Source organism: Nycticebus coucang, chromosome 13, assembly GCF_027406575.1.
Source record: "Nycticebus coucang isolate mNycCou1 chromosome 13, mNycCou1.pri, whole genome shotgun sequence".
NCBI classification, from domain to species: Eukaryota; Metazoa; Chordata; class Mammalia; order Primates; family Lorisidae; genus Nycticebus; species Nycticebus coucang.
In genome coordinates this window covers 39,060,001-39,078,352 of record NC_069792.1, presented here as the reverse complement: position 1 = coordinate 39,078,352, position 18,352 = coordinate 39,060,001, and the positions used below count along the sequence as shown (strand labels likewise).

The 18,352-nt window shown below is 40.0% G+C and overlaps 1 non-coding gene and 1 pseudogene across 1 annotated transcript; both read right to left on the bottom strand.

Annotated features, from left to right (window-relative positions):
• Positions 1 to 14,862, bottom strand: part of LOC128563717 (minichromosome maintenance domain-containing protein 2-like) — a 258,885-nt pseudogene extending 244,023 nt beyond the window's left edge.
• Positions 11,630 to 11,714, bottom strand: LOC128564179 (small nucleolar RNA SNORD87). Its single transcript, XR_008374047.1, has one exon. It is a non-coding gene; the product is annotated as a small nucleolar RNA SNORD87 (small nucleolar RNA).
• Positions 14,863 to 18,352: the final 3,490 nt, after the last annotated feature.

The window sequence follows — 18,352 nt, the reverse complement described above, 5'->3', positions numbered from 1 at the left end:
AGGGTTAAGAGCAGAAAGAGGGAGACTAGTTAGAAAACGGTTATTGTAGACCAGGCAATTGATAATGATAATAGCTAAATAATAAAGTGTATTTGGGTTTTAAAATATTTTTAAATATAAAAGTAAAAGAAGGGCTCAGTGCCCGTAGCACAGCCAAATACACTTTATTACTTAGATATGTACATTTTCTATATTAGTGATTGCAAATTTGGGACCTGCTCTATGATTTTACAACTGTCCGAATGAGAGAGTGCATAATTAGAATTATTATGTGAGGACTTTTTTGCTTATTTGTGATGGTGAACATCACAAAATTATGCATGGACTTTTTTTTGCTCATCAGCTTTTGTTAGTGTTTGTGTATTTAGTGTGTGGCCCAAGACAGCTCTTCTTCCAGTGTGGCCCAGAGAAGTCAAAAGGTTGGTCTCCCTTGGACTCCAGAACTCCAGGACTGCCCTTGAAGATTTCAGTATTTAGAAATGGGAATGAGGAGAACTAATAAGACTGAGAAGCATCAACTAGAATATAGGAAGTGTGGTATTACATAACCAAGAAGGAGAGTGCTTCCAGAAGGGAGCAAAATGGTTGAGGGTTTATTATGCTACTGGGAGATGGATAAGATTTGATCTGGTAACCTACAGGTTTTAGGTAACCATGATTAGAGCTATTGCAGAAATGGAGGTGAAGTTATGGAGACAGCACACATAGACAATTTTGAGATGAGGAAAGAAATGGTGCATTAGGAAGAGAAGGATGAATAGCCGGGTGTTGTGGCGGGCGCCTGTAGTCCCAGCTGCTCGGGAGGCTGAGGCAAGAGAATCGCGTAAGCCCAAGAGTTAGAGGTTGCTGTGAGCTGTCTGACGCCACGGCACTCTACCCGAGGGTGTTACAGTGAGACTCTGTCTCTACAAAAAAAAAAAAAAAAAAAAATGAAGAGAAGGATGAGTGGTCCAGGAAGGGATTTTATTTTTATATGAGGATAGACGGCATTAAATCCCATTATGTGCAGTAGAGTAAATTGATGATGCTGTAGAAGAGGGGAAGATACAGGAGTAAAGTCCTAAAAAGGTGAGCAGGGATGGTTTTCCGGCACATGTGAAAGTACTGGCCTCTCATAAACTAGTTACTTCCTCATTTTATAGGAGAGAAGAAAGTGGATACAGAACCAGGTAGGTTTGTAGGTTTGGTCATATACCTCAAGGAAGGTATATTCAAATTGTATGACCAGCTGAAAATGAAAGGTCTGAGGAAAGAAGAATGGAATAGAATAGTCATTGTGGAGGCTAGGAGGTGTCCTTGGGAAACACAGCAGGGTCGTCAGGCAGTGGAAGCGATTGTTTGAAGCTATCGATTCATTTAAAATGAAAAGAAGAAATGCCAGTTGTGTGATTTTGCCTACCAGCCTTAGTACTAGCATATTATGAATGGTTGGGTTCCTGCAGCGTGTTGCAGAGGAGCAAGGTAGTGTGGGGCTTGCAAGGGAAGGACTGTTAAGCTGACAGAGGAAGGGCATGAATGGGAGGAAGCAGATCACAGATCTCTGAGGCGGAAGACCTGGAACAGCAACTGAGCTGGAGCATAGGAGGTAGTTGAGGGGAGTGAGTTTTGGTTTTGAAGTAAGTTTCTGGTGATACCAGTTTCCTGTGATTGTGGGAATGTGTGGCTAAGGTAGAGGGGGAAAGGTAGGACCCAGGGAGGTCAGAAGTTAAATGGGCAGTTCACATGGAAAACACTGAATGTTGGATATTGGGGAAGAAAGGAAAATTGTGCACCAAGTGCTGAGAGCTAGGCGTTGACTATGGAAGGGGGAAAAGGTTGTTAAAGCAAGGTGGCACTGAACATCAAAGGAGAGAAAGGAGGAAGCAGGGGAAAGAATGGTCTGGAAGCAGCAGAGTGTAGGGTAGCAAGGGAGGCATGGCTTGGTACTCTTGGTACTGCCCCATTTAGGTACTTATTCAATGAATCAATGAATGAAACGGAGTATAAGAGCTGAACTCCTATACTAAAAGTCAATGTTTCTTAAATTGTAGTAAAATATACATAAAATCAACCTCGTTAATCATTTTTAAGTGTACGATTCAGTGGTGTTAAGTATATTCATGTTGTTTTGAAACTATCACCACCATCCATTTCCAGAAGTTTTTTATCTTCCCAAACTAAAACCTTGTATCCATTAAACCCCAACTCCCCATTTCCACATCTACCTAGCCTCTGGCAACTCTCATTCTGCTGTCTCTAGGAATTTGACCATTCTTAGGTACCTCATATAAGTGGAATCATGTAATATTTGTCCTTTTGTGACTGGGTTATTTCATGTAACATAATGTTCTCAAGGTTCATCTATATTGTGTGAGTACTATTACTTAATAATAATACATATATACCACATTTTCTCCATATTTTGTTTATTCCTTTATCAGTGAACACTTTGGTTGCTTACACCTTGTAATACTGCTATGAACATGAATGTGCAGATACACATATCCCTTTGAGATTTTGCTTCCAAATCTTTTGAGTATATACCTATAAGTGAAATTACTGGATCATGGAAATTGTTTACTGTTGTGGATGAACAACCAAACTGTTTTCCGTAGTGTGTGTACCATTTTACATTCCCAACATTACATAAGGGTTCCAATTTTTCTACATCCTTGTCAACACTTATTATTTCCTTTTTATTTTTACAATAGCCATTGTATGGGTGTGAGGGTGGTATTGCATTCTGATTTTTGTTGTCAGCTTAAATTCAATCACCTTTATTTTATTTTTATTTCAGGTTAATGTGGCGATACAAACAACTAGGTCATATTTGAATTTGTTAGGCAGAGTCCCTCTCGTACTTGTGTCCTGCACCCAAATGTGCCCATTAATTGGGAGCATCCCAAGCCCCCCTCCTTTCCTCTCCCCCTTCCTTCCTTCTCACTTCCCTCAACTTGAATTGAAATGAGTTTTTTCTCCTCTGTGGGTGTGAATTAGATGGTCTACTGGCTTCATATTAGCATTGAGTACATTGGATATTTGCTTTTGCATTATTGTGATACTTTAGTAGAAAGACTATGTTTCAACTCCATCCAGGTTAATACAAAAGATGTAAAGTCACTATCATTTTATGGCTGAATAGTTTTCCATAGTATACATTATACCTCAGTTTGTTAATCCATTCCTGAGTTGATGGACATTTAGGTCATTTCCACATCTTGGCAATTGCAAATTGAGTTATAAACAATCCAGTGGAAATAGCCTTATAATAAAATGATTTTTTTCTTCTGAGTAGAAACCTAGGAATGGGATTGTGGGGTCAAATGAGAAGTCTAATTTGAGTTCTTTGAGGATTCTCCATACTTCTTTCCAAAGAGGCGATATGAGTTTGCAGACTCACCAACAGTGTAAAAGTGTTCCCCTCTCTCCATGCCCACACCAGCATCTGCAACGTTGGGACTTTGTGATGTGGACTATTCTCACTGGGGTTAGGTGATACCTCAGGTTGATTTTCTTTCGCGTTTCTCTGATGATTATGGATGATGGGCATTTTTTCATGCTTTTGTTAACCATTCATCTGTCTTCTTCAGAGAAGGTTCTGCTCATGTTTTTTTCCAGTGAGAGATGGCATTCTTTTTCTGTTGATTCATTTGAGCTCTCTATAGATTCTAGTTATTAAACCTTTGTAAGATTTGTAACATGCAAATCTTTTCCCATTCTCAAGGTTGTCTATTTGATTTGCTTGTTATCTCCTTAGCTGTGCAGAAGCTTTTCAATTTAATTAAGTTCCACTTGTTTATTTTTGTTATCGCCATTGCTATGGAAATCTTCTTGATAAAATCTTTCCCCAGGCCGACATCCTTAGGAGTTTTCCCCACACTTTCTTCTAGGATTTTTATCATTCCATGTCTTATATTTAAATCTTTTATCCATCTTGAATCAATTTTTTTAAGTGGTGAAGCATGTGGCTCCAGTTTCAGTCTTTTACATGTGGTTATCCAGTTTTCCCAGCATCATTTATTAAGAGGGATTCTTTTCCCCAGTGTATGCTTCTATTTGGTTTAACAAAGATCAAATGGCTATAAGAGACTGGTTTCATCTCTTGGTTTTCTATCCAGTTCCAAATGTCTCTATTTTTGTGCAATATCATGCTTTTTTGATCACTGTGGACTTGTAATATAGCCTAAAGTCTGGGGGACTGATGCCTCCAACTTTGTTTGTATTACTAAAAATTGCCTTGGCTATATGGTTTCTGTTTCTGCTTCCATATGAAATGAAGAACTATTTTTTCCACTTCTTCAAAGTATGATGTTGGTATTTTAATGGGAATTGCATTGAATCTGTAGATTGCTTTGGGAAGTATAGACATTTTAATAATGTTGATTCTTCCCAGCCAAGAGCATGGTATGTTCTTCCGTTTGTTAATGTCTTCTGCTATTTCTTTTCTTAGGGTTTCATAATTCTCTTTGTAGAGGTCCTTCACCTCTTTTTTTAGGTATATTCTTAGGTATTCAATTTTCCTTGAAGCTTCTGTGAAGGGAATTGGTCCTTGATTAGCTTCTCAGCTTGGCTATTGTTGCCGTAAACCAAGACTACTGATTTGTGACATTGATTTTCTACCCTGACCCATTACTGTATTTCTTGATCACTTCCAGGAGTCTTGTGGTTGAGTCACTGGGATTGTCTAAGTATGAGATCATATCATTGGCAAAGAGCAAGAGTTTGACCTCCTTTGCCCCCATTTGGGTGCCCTTTATAGTTTTCTCTTACCTGATTGCATTGGCTAGAACTTCCAGCACAATGTTGAATAATAGTCGTGATAGAAGACATCCTTGTCTAGTTCCAGTTCTAAGTGGAAGAGCTTTCAGTTTTGCTCCATTCAGGATGATATTAGTTGTGGGTTTGTCATAGATGGCTCAATCAGTTTAAGAAATGTACGCACTATGCCTATATTCTTGAGTTCTTGTTAGAAAAGTATATTGAATTTTATCAAATGCTTTTTCTGTATCTATTGAGAGGATCCTATGGTCTTTGTTTTTGCTTCTATTCAAATGGTGAGTTACATTTATAGATTTGCATATGTTAAATTACCCTTCCTTCCCTGGGATGAAGCCCACATGATCATGATGTATAATTTTTTAATGTGTAGCTGTAATCTATTGACTAGGATTTTATTGAGTATTTTTGAATCTATATAAATTCATGAAATTGGTCTGTAGTGCTCCTTTTTAATTGGATCATTTCCTGGTTTTGGTATCAGGGTGATGTTTGCTTCATAGAATGTTTTGGGGAAGGACCTTCATTCTAAATTAGCGGTTCTCAACCTGTGGGACCCACAGGAATTATATTAAAGGGCCACAGCTTTAGCAAGGTTAAGAACCACTGTTCTGGGCAGCGCCTGTGGCTCAGTGAGCAGGGCGCCGGCCCCATATACCGAGGGTGGCGGGTTCAAACCCGGCCCGGCCAAACTGCAACAAAAAAATAGCCGGGCATTGTGGTGGGTGCCTGTAGTCCCAGCTACTTGGGAGGCTGAGGCAGGAGAATCGCCTAGGCCCAGGAGTTGGAGGTTGCTGTGAGCTGTGTGACGCCACACCATGGCACTCTACCGAGGGCCATAAAGTGAAACTCTGTCTCCCCAAAAAAAAAAAAAAAAGAACCACTGTTCTAAATGTTTTAGAATAGTCTCTGCATTATAGGTGTGAGCTTTTTTTAAAGATTTGATGGAATTCTGGTGTGAAGCCATCTGGCCCAGGGCTTTTTGTTGGAAGATTTGTTTACTGTTTCTTTGATCTCAGTGCTTTTCTCCCCCTCTCTCCCTTCTTTCCTCCCCCCTACTCTCTTCTTTCCTTCTTCCCTCCCTCTCTCTCTTCCTTCCTTCCTCTCTCCCTCCCTTTCCTCTCTTCCTTCCTGCCGCCCTCCCTCCCTCTCTCTTCTTTCTTTTGAGACAGAGTCTTACTTTGTTACCTTCAGTAGAGTGCTGTGTCATCATAACTTACAGCAACCTCAAACTCTTGGGATCAAGTGATTCTCTTGTCTCAGCCTCTCTAGTAGCTGTGACTACAGGCACCCGCCACAATGCCTGGGTATTTTTTTTTTTTTTTAGCAGGTCCCAGCCAGGTTTGAACCCACCAGCCCTGCAGCATGTGGCCAGTGCCCTAATCACTGAGCTATGGGTGCCCAGCCCACATTCTCAAATTTCTGGCATAGTTTCTTGTAGTCAGAGACAATATCTTATATCTCTGTGATATCTGTTATTTCCTCCTTTTCATTTCTGATTGAAGTTATTAGAGATTTTTCTTTTTAGTTTCTAGTTAATCTGGCCAAAGGTTTATTTTATTTTTTCAAAGAACCAACTTTTTGTTTCATTAATTTTCTGAATGATTCGTTTTCAATTTTATTTATTTCTAATTTAATTTTGGTTATTTCTGTTCTTCTACTAGGTTTGGGATTAGATTGTTCATCCTTTTCCATTTCCTTAAGATGATTCATTAAGTTATTGATGTGCTCTCTTTCTGCTTTTTGGATATAGACATCTAATATGATAAATTTCCCTCTTAAGACTGCTTTTGCAGTGTCCCACAGGTTTTGGTAACTTGTAGCTTCATTGGTGTTATGTTAACAATTTCCTCCTTTATCTCTTCCTTGACCCAATTGTCATTCACCATAAGGTTGTTTAACTTCCATGCCTCTGTATGGGGCTGAAAAATTTTGTTGAAGTTGAGTTCCACCTTTATTACCTTGTGGTCTTAAAAGATACAAGGTATAATTTCAATTCTTTCATAAAAGGTCTCTTTCATAAATCTGAGCATTTAAGTTAGGTGTATAAATGTTTAGAATTGAAATGTCCTCTTGTTGTATTATACCCTTGACCACAATTAAGTGACCAGCATTGTGATTTTGATTATTTCCTTAATTAGTGATGTAGAACATCTTTTTCATATGCCTATTGGTCATCTGTTTATCCTCTTTGAGAAATGTATGTTTTAATCCTTACCTATTTCCCGCCCCCTCCACTCTAATCCCCTGCATGACCCCCATTTTAAAAATCAGGTTGTTCTCTTACTGACTTGCAGAGTCTTTCATCAGAGATATGATTTGCAACTTTCTATTTCCTGGGTTGCCTTTTCACCAGTGATTGTATCTTTTGATGCAGTTTTTAATTTTGATGTGGTCCAATTTATTTTTTGTTTTGGTGCCTGTTTTTGGTGTGATATTCAAGAAATCACTGTCAAATCCAAAATAATTCAACTTTACTCCTGTGTTTTCTTCTAAGACTTACAGTCTTTTAATGTTTACATTTTAAAGTCTTAGAACTCTTGCATTTAGGTCTATGCTCCATTTTGAGATGATTTTTGCTATGATGTAAGCTAAGGGTCCAACTTCATGTTTTTTCCACGAACAGGTTCCAACTCCTGTTTTTTTCTCCCCATAGAATGATCTTACTACCCTTGTTGAAAATCATTTGATATATGCCAGTTTATTTGAGGGGCTATTCTAGTCCATAAATTTAGATATTTACCTTGCCATGAATGGTTTTAACAACTGAGAAATGTACTGCAATGGGTTTATCCTTGATCATTCATTTATTCTTTTTACCCATATTCCAATACCTTCTTTTTCTACTATTTTCACCTCTAAACATTACTATTCAGCTTCAAAACTAATGCTTTTTACAATTTCCAAGCTTTAAAATGTAGACATCAAAATACTTCTTCTGTTGGTACCAAACTAAAGCCGCTTCCTTAGTTTAAAAGAACAAGTGTCAGATTTACATGATTATCGACATGCTCTATTGAATGAGTCAGAACTTAACTTTTACATTTTCATTATTTTGTTTGATAAGAGTGATTTCACATTTGGCTTTTTTTTTTTTTTTTTTTGGGCCGGGGCTGGGTTTGAACCCACCACCTCCGGCATATGGGACCGGCACCCTTCTCCTTGAGCCACAGGCACCGCCCTCACATTTGGCATTTTAAGTATTCCTCACTTACATTCTGTTTCCTTCTTTAGGAGCCGCTGTATTTTGTGTTGCTCCAAATGCAGTATTTCCATTTGAATTGCATAATGAAGAGTATTTAGAGGAAAGGGATATCTACCTGACTCAGTGCCAACGACAGCTCGAACACGTATGGACCAGGGACAGGTATCTTCTCTAGTGATGAATAAGTGACTTGAGGAAATCATTTTTTCTTCATTGCTACCTAAGCAGGGGAGAAAGTGTATTTGAGAGTGATTTTTTAAAAATTTAAGTATGGCCTCCTCAAAATTAATTCCTAATGCGATAAATACTAATCCAAACCTCTATAGCCAACAGCAGAATTTTAAAACTTAGAACAGTGTGGACAATTTATAAGTGATAAAGTTGTCAAGGAGAATACTACTTAAAAAACAAATTCTGGTTAGCTCAGAATATCAATGGTGAATAGACAAAAATATAAATAAGCTGAACAAGGTGAAAAATAACTTTTATGTAGTCCACTATATTTGTCACAAGATGGCAATAATGCTTTATCTACAAATAATGTTAAACTATTTTTTTTCCCTTACACTTGTGAACTTGTCAAAACTAGTGAGTAAAGAATATATATAACCTTTTGTATGACTCCTGGTGGTAGATCAAAACTTTAAAAAAAATTACTTAACCTTAAACTTCAAATTTAAGGTCTTTTCATGCTTTTTTTGACATGTCTATGACATAGTTTCACAAGCCCTAAATACAGAATCTGGAAAAGCCTTGGGAATTCCCCATATATTATGCACGTGTCAGGTTAAATGAAAATTTACATGTTATCAAGGAGACTGTAATTTATAAATTGGCTACTTAGCCCTCACTAGTTACAAGAAAGGTTCCATAAGGCAAAGAAATCAATTTGGAAGCCCAGTCTTCATTTTTGTATTTTTAGAGACAGTCTCACTATATTGCCCTCAGTAGAGTGCCACAGTGTCACAGCTCACAGCAACCTCCAACTCCTGGGCTTAGGTGATTCTCTTGCCTCAGCCTCCCGAGTAGCTGGGACTACAGGAGCCCACCACACCTGGCTAATTTGTTGTTGTTGTTGCAGTTTGGCCAGGGTTGGGTTCAAACCCGCCACCCTCGATATATGGGGCTGGTGCCCCACTCACTGAGACACAGGCACCACCCCCAGTCCTCATTTTCGAAGGAAAGTTTTTCTGCTCTGAAAAGGCAGAAACATCATGAGAAAACGTATCTTGTAAAAAATTCTTAAATCTTTAGTTCTCATTCTTCAAAGCCTTATCGAAAGATCACATCCATTCACAGAAAAGCAAAGTATCACCGAACTGTCACTTTATTAACCAAGATGCTATCATGCATCATATCTTTCAAAATTGGCACTTCAGTTTCTTAACCAAACAGCAGGACTACTCACCAACTCTCTGAGATCTAGATCACTATCACTGAACATCTACTAGTGCCAGGGACAATGTTAGAAGGAAAAGCCAGTTTTTAACGTTTACATATTACAATTTTATGCTACCAGTTAGCAAGATGCTTATCTTGTGCTTCTCGTGTACAACTCTTTTACGGTTCTCTATGGGATGAAGGCAGAACACTTCCCTGTCTTTATCTTCACCTAGCGAGAAATCTAGTTTTCAAATTCCATTCTTTTAATCCTAGACAGACCTGCCGGCCCAGTTTCTCCTAACATAACACAATTATTACTTGTACTAAGATTAGGATTACTGTGTTCAAAGATGAAGTCAAACTGAATAAAATAAAAAAAAAAAAATTTTAATTAAGATAGGCTCACTGTTGCACTTGGTACACTGTTATGGCCTCATAATTCACAGCAACCTCAAGCTTTTAGGTTCCAATGATCCTCTTGCCTCAGCCTCCCAAGTAGCTGGAACTACAGGCACCCACTACGCCACCTTTATTTTTTGAGACAATCTCACTATGTCGCCCTCAGTAGTGCGCTGTGCTGTCACAGCAACTTCAAACTCTTGGGCTTAAGCAATTCTCCTGCCTCAGCCTCCCACATAGCTGGGAGTATAAGCGACTACCACAACACCCAATTTTTTTTTGCAGTTACCATTGTTGGTTAGCTGGCCCTGGCTGGGTTCAAACCTGCCAGCCTTGGTGCATGTGGCCAGAAATGTCTCACTCTGGGTCAGACTGGTCTCAAACCTGAGAGCTCAGGCAATCCACCCGCCTCACCTCCCAAAATGGTAGGAATACAACAGGGGTGATCCACAGTGCCCGGGCCCTTAAAATTTAAATCTTAAATAAAATCTATAATCACAGAAAGCTGATAGCTTTTACATAAGGGACAATTTGATTGCATTCAAGCATTCAAGAGTCCTACCGGTTTTTCAGGTACAATAGAGAATTACAAAGGGGAAGCCAGATATGACACATGCAGCGATTAGGGCCTCTCCAGAAATTACCAAAAGCTACAAAGGGAAAGTGGGGAGGGAGTACAGGAAATATCTCACCATGCTTTATCTCAATGAGATCACCACCCACAAATGAGCCGATTACATTGTTAAAGTATGCTAAAAACAGGTCTGATTAGTAGTGACTATTAAGAATACAGCTATTTTGGCTCGGCGCCTGTGGCTCAAGCAGTTAAGGCGCCAGCCACGTACGCCTGAGCTGATGGCTTCCAATCCAGCCCTGGCCCGCCAAACAACGACAGCTGCAACCAAAAAATATCCGGGCGTTGTGGCGGGCGCCTGTAGTCCCAGCTCCTTGGGAGGCGGAGGCAGGAGCCTCTCTTGAGCCCAAGAGTTGGAGGTTGCTGTGAGCTGTGTGATGCCATGGCACTCTATCCAGGGTGACAGCTTGAGGCTCTGTCTCAAAAAAAAAAAAGAATACAGCTATTTTAAAAGAAAAGAGACTTTAGTGCCCAGCAATTAAAATAATTACTCACATTTATTTTCTATATCATTTATAATGAAGTTAGTAAAACCAAGTAAAATATTCATTTTCATCATTTGCTTCTGTTCATCTGTTTTCTTGCAGTCTTCGTTCTTTCTTCCATAATGTTGCATGGCACACCTCTAAAAAATCAGAACAGTGAAAATCATTTCATAATCAAAGATAAAGTTAACCACATAACCTCAAACAGTGGCTTTTTGCTGAGGTTTGGTGCCTGTAGCTCAGTACTTAGCGCACCAGCCACATACACCAAGACTGGTAGGTTCAAATCCAGCCCATATTTCCCAAACAACAACTACAACCAAAAAATAGCTGGGTGGTGTGGTGGGCGTCTGTAGTCCCAGCTATTTGGGAGGCTGAGGCAAGAGAATTGAATTGCTGAAGCCCAAGAATTTGAGGTTGCTGTGAGCTGTGGTGCCAGGGCACTCTACCCAGGGAGACAGTTTGAGACTGTCTAAAAAAGAAAAAAAAAAATTCAATGCTGAGAAAAGGAAACCATATCCTGACATGCAAAGGCAACTGCAACAGCTATTGGACCCAATCCCTTGGATTTATCAGACACTTTTAACTGTCAACAGATGTGGTCGCTTTCCTAGTTACAATTACTTACCTGAGGCAACAAAGGAGTATTTCAAAAAACTGCAGCTAAAGGACATCCATCTGCAGCTACCTATGTGCTAAGGAGAAAGAACATTTAGCCTCTTAGTAAAAAATTGTACTACATACCATTAACATAAACCAATATAGTTTACTGGCATCTCAGTCTAAGAATTATTTCTTCAAAGATATCCTCAGCTGGGTAAACGGCAAAAATTTAAGTCATCATTATGCCACCATTATCAATGTCAATAACACATCAAACATTTTGTGTATTGCTTGTTAGTAACAATAGCACCACGATTCCCAAAAAGATGTCATTTAACACTTTTTGTACCTCAATATATGCAGTGGCGGTTCTACTTTTTCATTGCCATTTTCTGTTAAGCTTTTGGAAAACATCTGTCACAATGACCTTCACACACCTTCAAAATTCATAGGATTTGTCAGACCTAAAAATTAAATTTTCACTGTCAATTCCCATTTGTAATTGCATTTGTTTGGCATGTTATATGAAGGAATAGTCTAATAAAAATTTCATTCCTGCCGGGCGCAGTGGCTCATGCCTGTAATCCCAGCACTGTGGGAGGCTGAGGAGGGAGAATCAATTGCTTGAGCTCAGGAGTTAGAGACTTGCCTGAGCGACAGTGAGACCCCGATTCATGAAAAAAAATGGAAAAACCCAGCCGGGTGCTGCCTTGAGCACATGTAATCCCAGCGGCATCCAGAGGCTGAGGCAGAGGGGTGCCTGCAGCCTGAGTCTGAGGCTGTGGTGAGCTACCACGCCCACTGCACTCTGCTCAGGGGCATAGGGTGGGACCCTGTCTCAACAACAACAAAATGTCATTCCTGTAAGGAACCCAACCTACCTTTTGGGACTCCAACCCACTTTTTAATAAAAGTACCAGTATCTCTTGTTCAATACATTTCTAATGGAATAAAAGAACACAATTCCTGTTTCATTACTTCTGATAGTATTAACTGACAAACGCGAAATTTAAAAACATCTGTTAATGACTTGAGTGTTTTAAATCTTTTGATTGGTTAGTACCTAAAAATTACATAAATGATGGAAACATTTTATATCCTTCATCATCACAGTATTGATTTTAAGACACAATGGTCCTAATGAGTAGACAACCATTGCTTTTCTGTCCTAGAGCTTGACTAGAATGCACTAAGTCAGGTTAAATGCTAGATGTACAGAAACTAGTGTGAAGATTTTCACCTGAAAACAGTACAATGGCAAATCTAGTAGTTTTAGAGAAGGGATGCCTTACACTGTCAGCATTACCAGACACATTCCTACAGAATTAAGTTTAAGTTAACTGAATGTACACAAACAGGGCAAAGGAGATGGCCAGGGCCACACAAATGTCACACAGCACCTCAGGAGTATAAATCATTGAGCTAGACAATTATTGATGTGATTTATGAAGACATACAAGTTTGGACCCTGCTAAACTATCATTATTTTCATGTCTTGAAATGCTGAAATATTTCACTTGAGTATGAGGAATAAAATTACTGCTTGTGAATAATTCTAATTTGGAAAATTTCAGTTTAGTATTATGATTCACAGGAACTACAGACAACTACATGCATACTCATTCTTATAATGCCTATGTTTAAAGATACATATGAATAATAAACTATCCATCTCACCTCCCAGCCACAGGATCAAGAAACCGATGGACACAAAACTAGAGATAGGTACTACTAGATGGGGGGCAGGGGAATGGGGGTGGGAGGTAACACAGCATTGGCAATATTACCGCTTTTAAATGGGTCGTTGAGTTCTTTTGTATTTATGTTTCAGACTTTCATGCACTACCTCTATTTTTATCAAACAAACACTTAGCTTGTAAATTTCTAGAAATCCCAGCACTTAGCAACAATTCAAACCATATAGGGCTTAAAATTAAGGAATCCACGGATTATAGAACCATTACATTCATCCTGTTGACAGCTAAGTCTTAAAATTACTTCAAATGAAACAATGTATTTCAAATCGTTAAGAAAAAAAAAAAGCCAGGAATATACCACGTCTCACAGATGCCTTACCATTTTTAAACGTTTTTGAATTGCCAGCATGTTTTCCAGTCTCCCCGCAGTTGACTGATGTACATCCGGAAACACCCATCTCCCTGTGAATTCAAGCACAGGCACAAGGGTAGGCATTTACAGCCTAAGGGCCTTGCAGAACTGCACGGGCTGTTCTCCAATTTCAATGTCTTTTCTCAGAACTTATTTACAAGGAAATTTACAGGAAAACGCGACTCGCTCCACTTACGGCTAGAGACCAGCATAGACCCACAGTAAACTTCGTTTAGAAAATAAAATTTCCCACCATTGCAAGAGGGACTTTACCTAACAATTGCAATCAGTGTAACCTGGCTTACTGTACCCTCAATGAATCCCCAACAATAAAAAAAAAAAGGAAGAAAGAAAATAAAATTCCCCACGATTGCAAGAGGGACTTTACCTAACAAGTGCAATCAGTGTAACCTGGCTTATTGTACCCTCAATGAATCCCCAACAATTAAAAAAAAAGAAAGAAAGAAAGAAAAGAAAATTTCCCTGTAGTCCCAGCTGTTCGGGAGGCTGAGGCAAGAGAATCGCGTAAGCCCAAGAGTTAGAGGTTGCTATGAGCCGTGTGACGCCAGGGCACTCTACCCGAGGGCGGTACAGTGAGACTCTGTCTCTACAAAAAAACAAAAAAGAAAAGAAAATTTCAAAACCACAAAGTAATGTTAGGGATGGGTCGTCTTATTACCTAGGAGATAATCACCTCCCCCGCGTATAAACTGCTCCCTTATAAATGATAAATAAGCCGCCCATTTAAAGGAAACCTGAACAAGCCAATGCCGCACGCTCAGATTTGCAGGGGTACAAAAGGGACCCGGCAAAGCAGAACAGGAAGTTATCTGGCCGTTCCTTCCAGGCACCTTTGGTTCCCGAGTCATGCAAGGCCCTTTATACTAACTTCTGGGCTCACAGTCAAAATCAGCGCTGACGGAGTAGGCTGCGCTAAGACTTCCAGGTGGTTGCTCACAAACGCCGGCTCAGGTGGCCGGAGGGCTCGTGGCCCCTGACCGCGAGGGGAGCGTCACCTCCTGGGCCAAACCTGAGGCGCCGGCTGCGGCTGGGCCGGAGCAAGGCGGCGCGGCGCTCGGTACCCACGAAGCGAGAGCCCGGCCCGTAGGAGAGGAGGAAGAAAGACCGCAATGGCTCTTACCTCCAAGAGCCCAGCTACCGACTGGAAGGCTCAGCCGCTTTCCCATCCGCATAGGTAGCAGTTCTTCCCGCCCACCCGCATAGCTAGCAGTTATTTCCGAACCGTCCTCTCTCGGCTGCCGCGCGGAAAACGAGGCGCGCTGTCCGCGGGTAGCTGTGGGACCTCCGGGGCTAGACCCGCCCCTTCCGTGACTCAGTCCCGCCCGTCCATGCGCAGTGCGGGCAGACACTAGCTCCGGAGGGGAGGTCTGGCCTTTGGGTTTGGGTTGAACAGCTGAGTGTAACTTTGCTAGAAGCATTTTTCTTTTTTTTTTTTTTTTGAGGCACAGTCTATGTAGCCCTTGGTAGACTGCCGTGGCAGCACACAGCTCCCAGCAACCTCCAACTCCTGGGCTTAAGCGATTCTCTTGCCTAAGCCTCCCGAGTAGCTGAGACTACAGGCGCCCGCCACAACGCCCGGCTATTTTTTGGTTGCAGTTCAGCAGGGGCTGGGTTTGAACCCTCCACCCTCGGTATATGGGGCCGGCGCCTTACCGACTGAGCCACAGGCGCCACCCAGCATAGAATTTTATTAATAGTAGTTTTTTAAAAATTCTAGGCCGGGTGCCATGGCTCACGCCGTAATCCTACCACTCTGGGGGGCCAAGGTGGGTGGATTGCTTGAGTTGAGTTTGAGACCAGACTGAGCAAGTGTGAGACCCTATTTCTAAAAATAGCCTGGCTTTGTGGCAGACGCTTATAGTCCCAGCTACTTGGGAGGCTGAGGAAAGAAGATCTTTTGAGCCCAAGAGTTTGAGGTTTCTGTGAGCGGTGATGCCACGGCACTCTACCCAGGGCAACAGAGTGACACTGTGTCTCAAAATGAAAAAAAAAAAAAGAAAAATAACCATTCTTTAGTAATATAATCATGATTACCTTAGAAAGTTTTATACTTTGTAGATACGAGTGGATTCTGGAGCAGGTAAGATATTATTTTCTTATAAGCTGTCAGAATCTATGGTCTGCACTTACACATGTAAATCTCATTTGGAGAAACTCATCTCCTCATATTTGCAGTATAAAATGAGGTTGGAACTGGTAGGAAGTTGTCTGTAAAAACCACATCCTCGGGCTTTCCCTGGCTGGATAGTAAGCATGTCAAAACAGAGTTAATGCAAGCAAAATGTAAATGATCCTAGTCACAGATGCATGACTTTTCTATGTAAGATTCTTTTACCTCAGGCAAGATTATTTTTAAACATAATATTGACATTGAGATAATCATAGTATTTATACTTCTCGTCAAGGTTAAAGTTCCAAATCTGTGGAAAAATATATTAAATTGTCAGAAAATAGGGAACTGATCTGAATGAAAGTTGATTCTTAAACACTTGAAGTACATGAACTTTCCCGAGATAATTTTGGTGAAAATTGCCTTAATTACTTATGATTTCTGCCAGGATCTAAAATAAGGAGTTAACCACAGTGACTTTAATTGTCAATGGAGACACTAGTGTTTTCCTTTTCTGTTTAAAAATTTAACTTTGACATTAAGAATAAACTTTGAAAATAACTATTTAAATGTTAGAAATTCTGAATGTAAAGGGATGTTTTAAAATTACTTGAGCTGGCCATTGAGACCTGGTGGGAAGTCTGCTAGGGGACTTGAGAGACAATTTTGTTCTTTGATGAAGATACCTGTTTGCAGACAAGCCACTCTTCTTTCCTAAGACACTCTCATCCAGACATTCTTACCTGTGAAAGAATGCCTGTCCCTTACTGTTGCAACTGTCCTGTTAAATGAGAGATTGTACCTGAGATGGTAAAATGGAAAGAAGGAACCAGCAACTGAAAGATACTGAATAGTCACAGAATTAACTAGAATGAACTAGCTAGGGAGCAACTTCTTGTTATGTGAAATAATACATTTTTCTTATTCTTTAAAACAACTATTCAAGAATAATGATGTGGAGCATTGAGAGGTGGAACTAATTGAAAATTATGATGCTATTCATACCCCAGTGATAATCTAACATAAATTATGTCCTGAAATTAACATCCCATTAAACCTTTCAGTGAGTTACAATACGAATTTAACAGCTCTTTTCTCAAATCCTACTAGCTCCACTTTTAAGGAACAATAAGTATGCTGTTCTCAAAAGTCTCCAAGGGAAAAAGGATGATTGACAAGGAGTATGTTAACTGGAAGGAATCATTAACCAGAAGGTATAACTATGTAGAAAACATGTGAATATCCTCAGTGTGTGTGTATTTACACATTTGTTCTTGTGTGTTTTACATATATGTGTGTCAGAGACTACAAAGAAAAGTCAACTTTCACGGGGTGTCATACTTGTGTATGTATGATCTGTCACCCAGGAACTTAGAAACCTTGGTCCACTGGTGAGATTATGTCCTCCTTATCTTCTTGTGTTAACCACACAGGACACAAATACAAATAGCAAGGTCCCGTTAAAAGAAAACAAAATGAATGACCATCTTCCACTTTGTAATGGCCGTCACAAATAAATCACGCAGTTTGTCAAATAGGAAATATTTTCTCAATGTGCATAGGCCTTACTTTCTCATTGGCTCATGTATTATATCTGCTCCTTTTTTTGTTGATTCCTGCTTAGCTTTGAAGACCCAGCCTGTCCCCAAACAATTATCAGAATTATCTCCAAATCCTGATCATTCCCCCTTTGTAACTGGGCTTTCATATTATAACAGAATGTAATGTTGGGCAGTGTGGGACCCTCTCTCTGAGTTGGTTCCTTCTTCTTCCATAGTAGAATCTTGGGACAACAGAATGAGACAAATCATTAAAGCATAGGACCTGGCAAAAGTCGAGTATCATATGAGGATGATGGAGTGTTGAAATCTATGCTATTCTGCCTCCTGCTTCTTCCCCTTTCAGGCCATTTGGGCCATTGCAATCTTTCTAAACACCTTTGATGTACAGTTTGCTGCTATGACAACAGCAATGGCAGCCTTTAGTCTGATCAATTCCAACTCCAGAACCTGGCATGCTCCTGACCATTCCATCCCGGACTCGTGGCCAGGAAGGTAGATGGACACCAAACGGTATTTACTCTTATTTTAGTGTGTATTTGCCATGACATTGAAAGATAATTTTACATATGCTTATTTTTGTTTTTTCCTACAAGCATTTTTTCATATGTTTTTAGTCATTTGGGTTTTCTCTTCTATAAACTACAGCCTCATAGCTTTGGTCAGATTTTTTTTTTTTTTTTTTTTGAGACAGAGTCTCAAGCTGTTCCCCTGGGTAGAGTGCCATGGCATCACAGTTCACAGCAACCTCCAACCTTTGAGGTTAAGTGATTCTCTTGCCTCAGCCTCCCAAGTAGTTGTGACCACAGGCGCCTGCCACAATGTCCTGCTATTTTTTTGTTGTTGTTGCGGTTGCCATTGTTGTTTTAGCTGGCCCGGGCTGGGTTTGAACCTGCCAGCCTAGGTGTATGTGGCCAGTGCCCTACCCACTGAGCTATGGGTGCCACCTTGTCTGATTTTTCTTTTTTTTTTAGAGTTATCTGTATGTTTAAAAATTGGTTTATGGGATTTTTTATATATCCTGGGCGCTAATTTTCTGTAAATTAACAGTTCTATGCTTTGCAACTAACTTTTCCCAGTCTGTTTTGT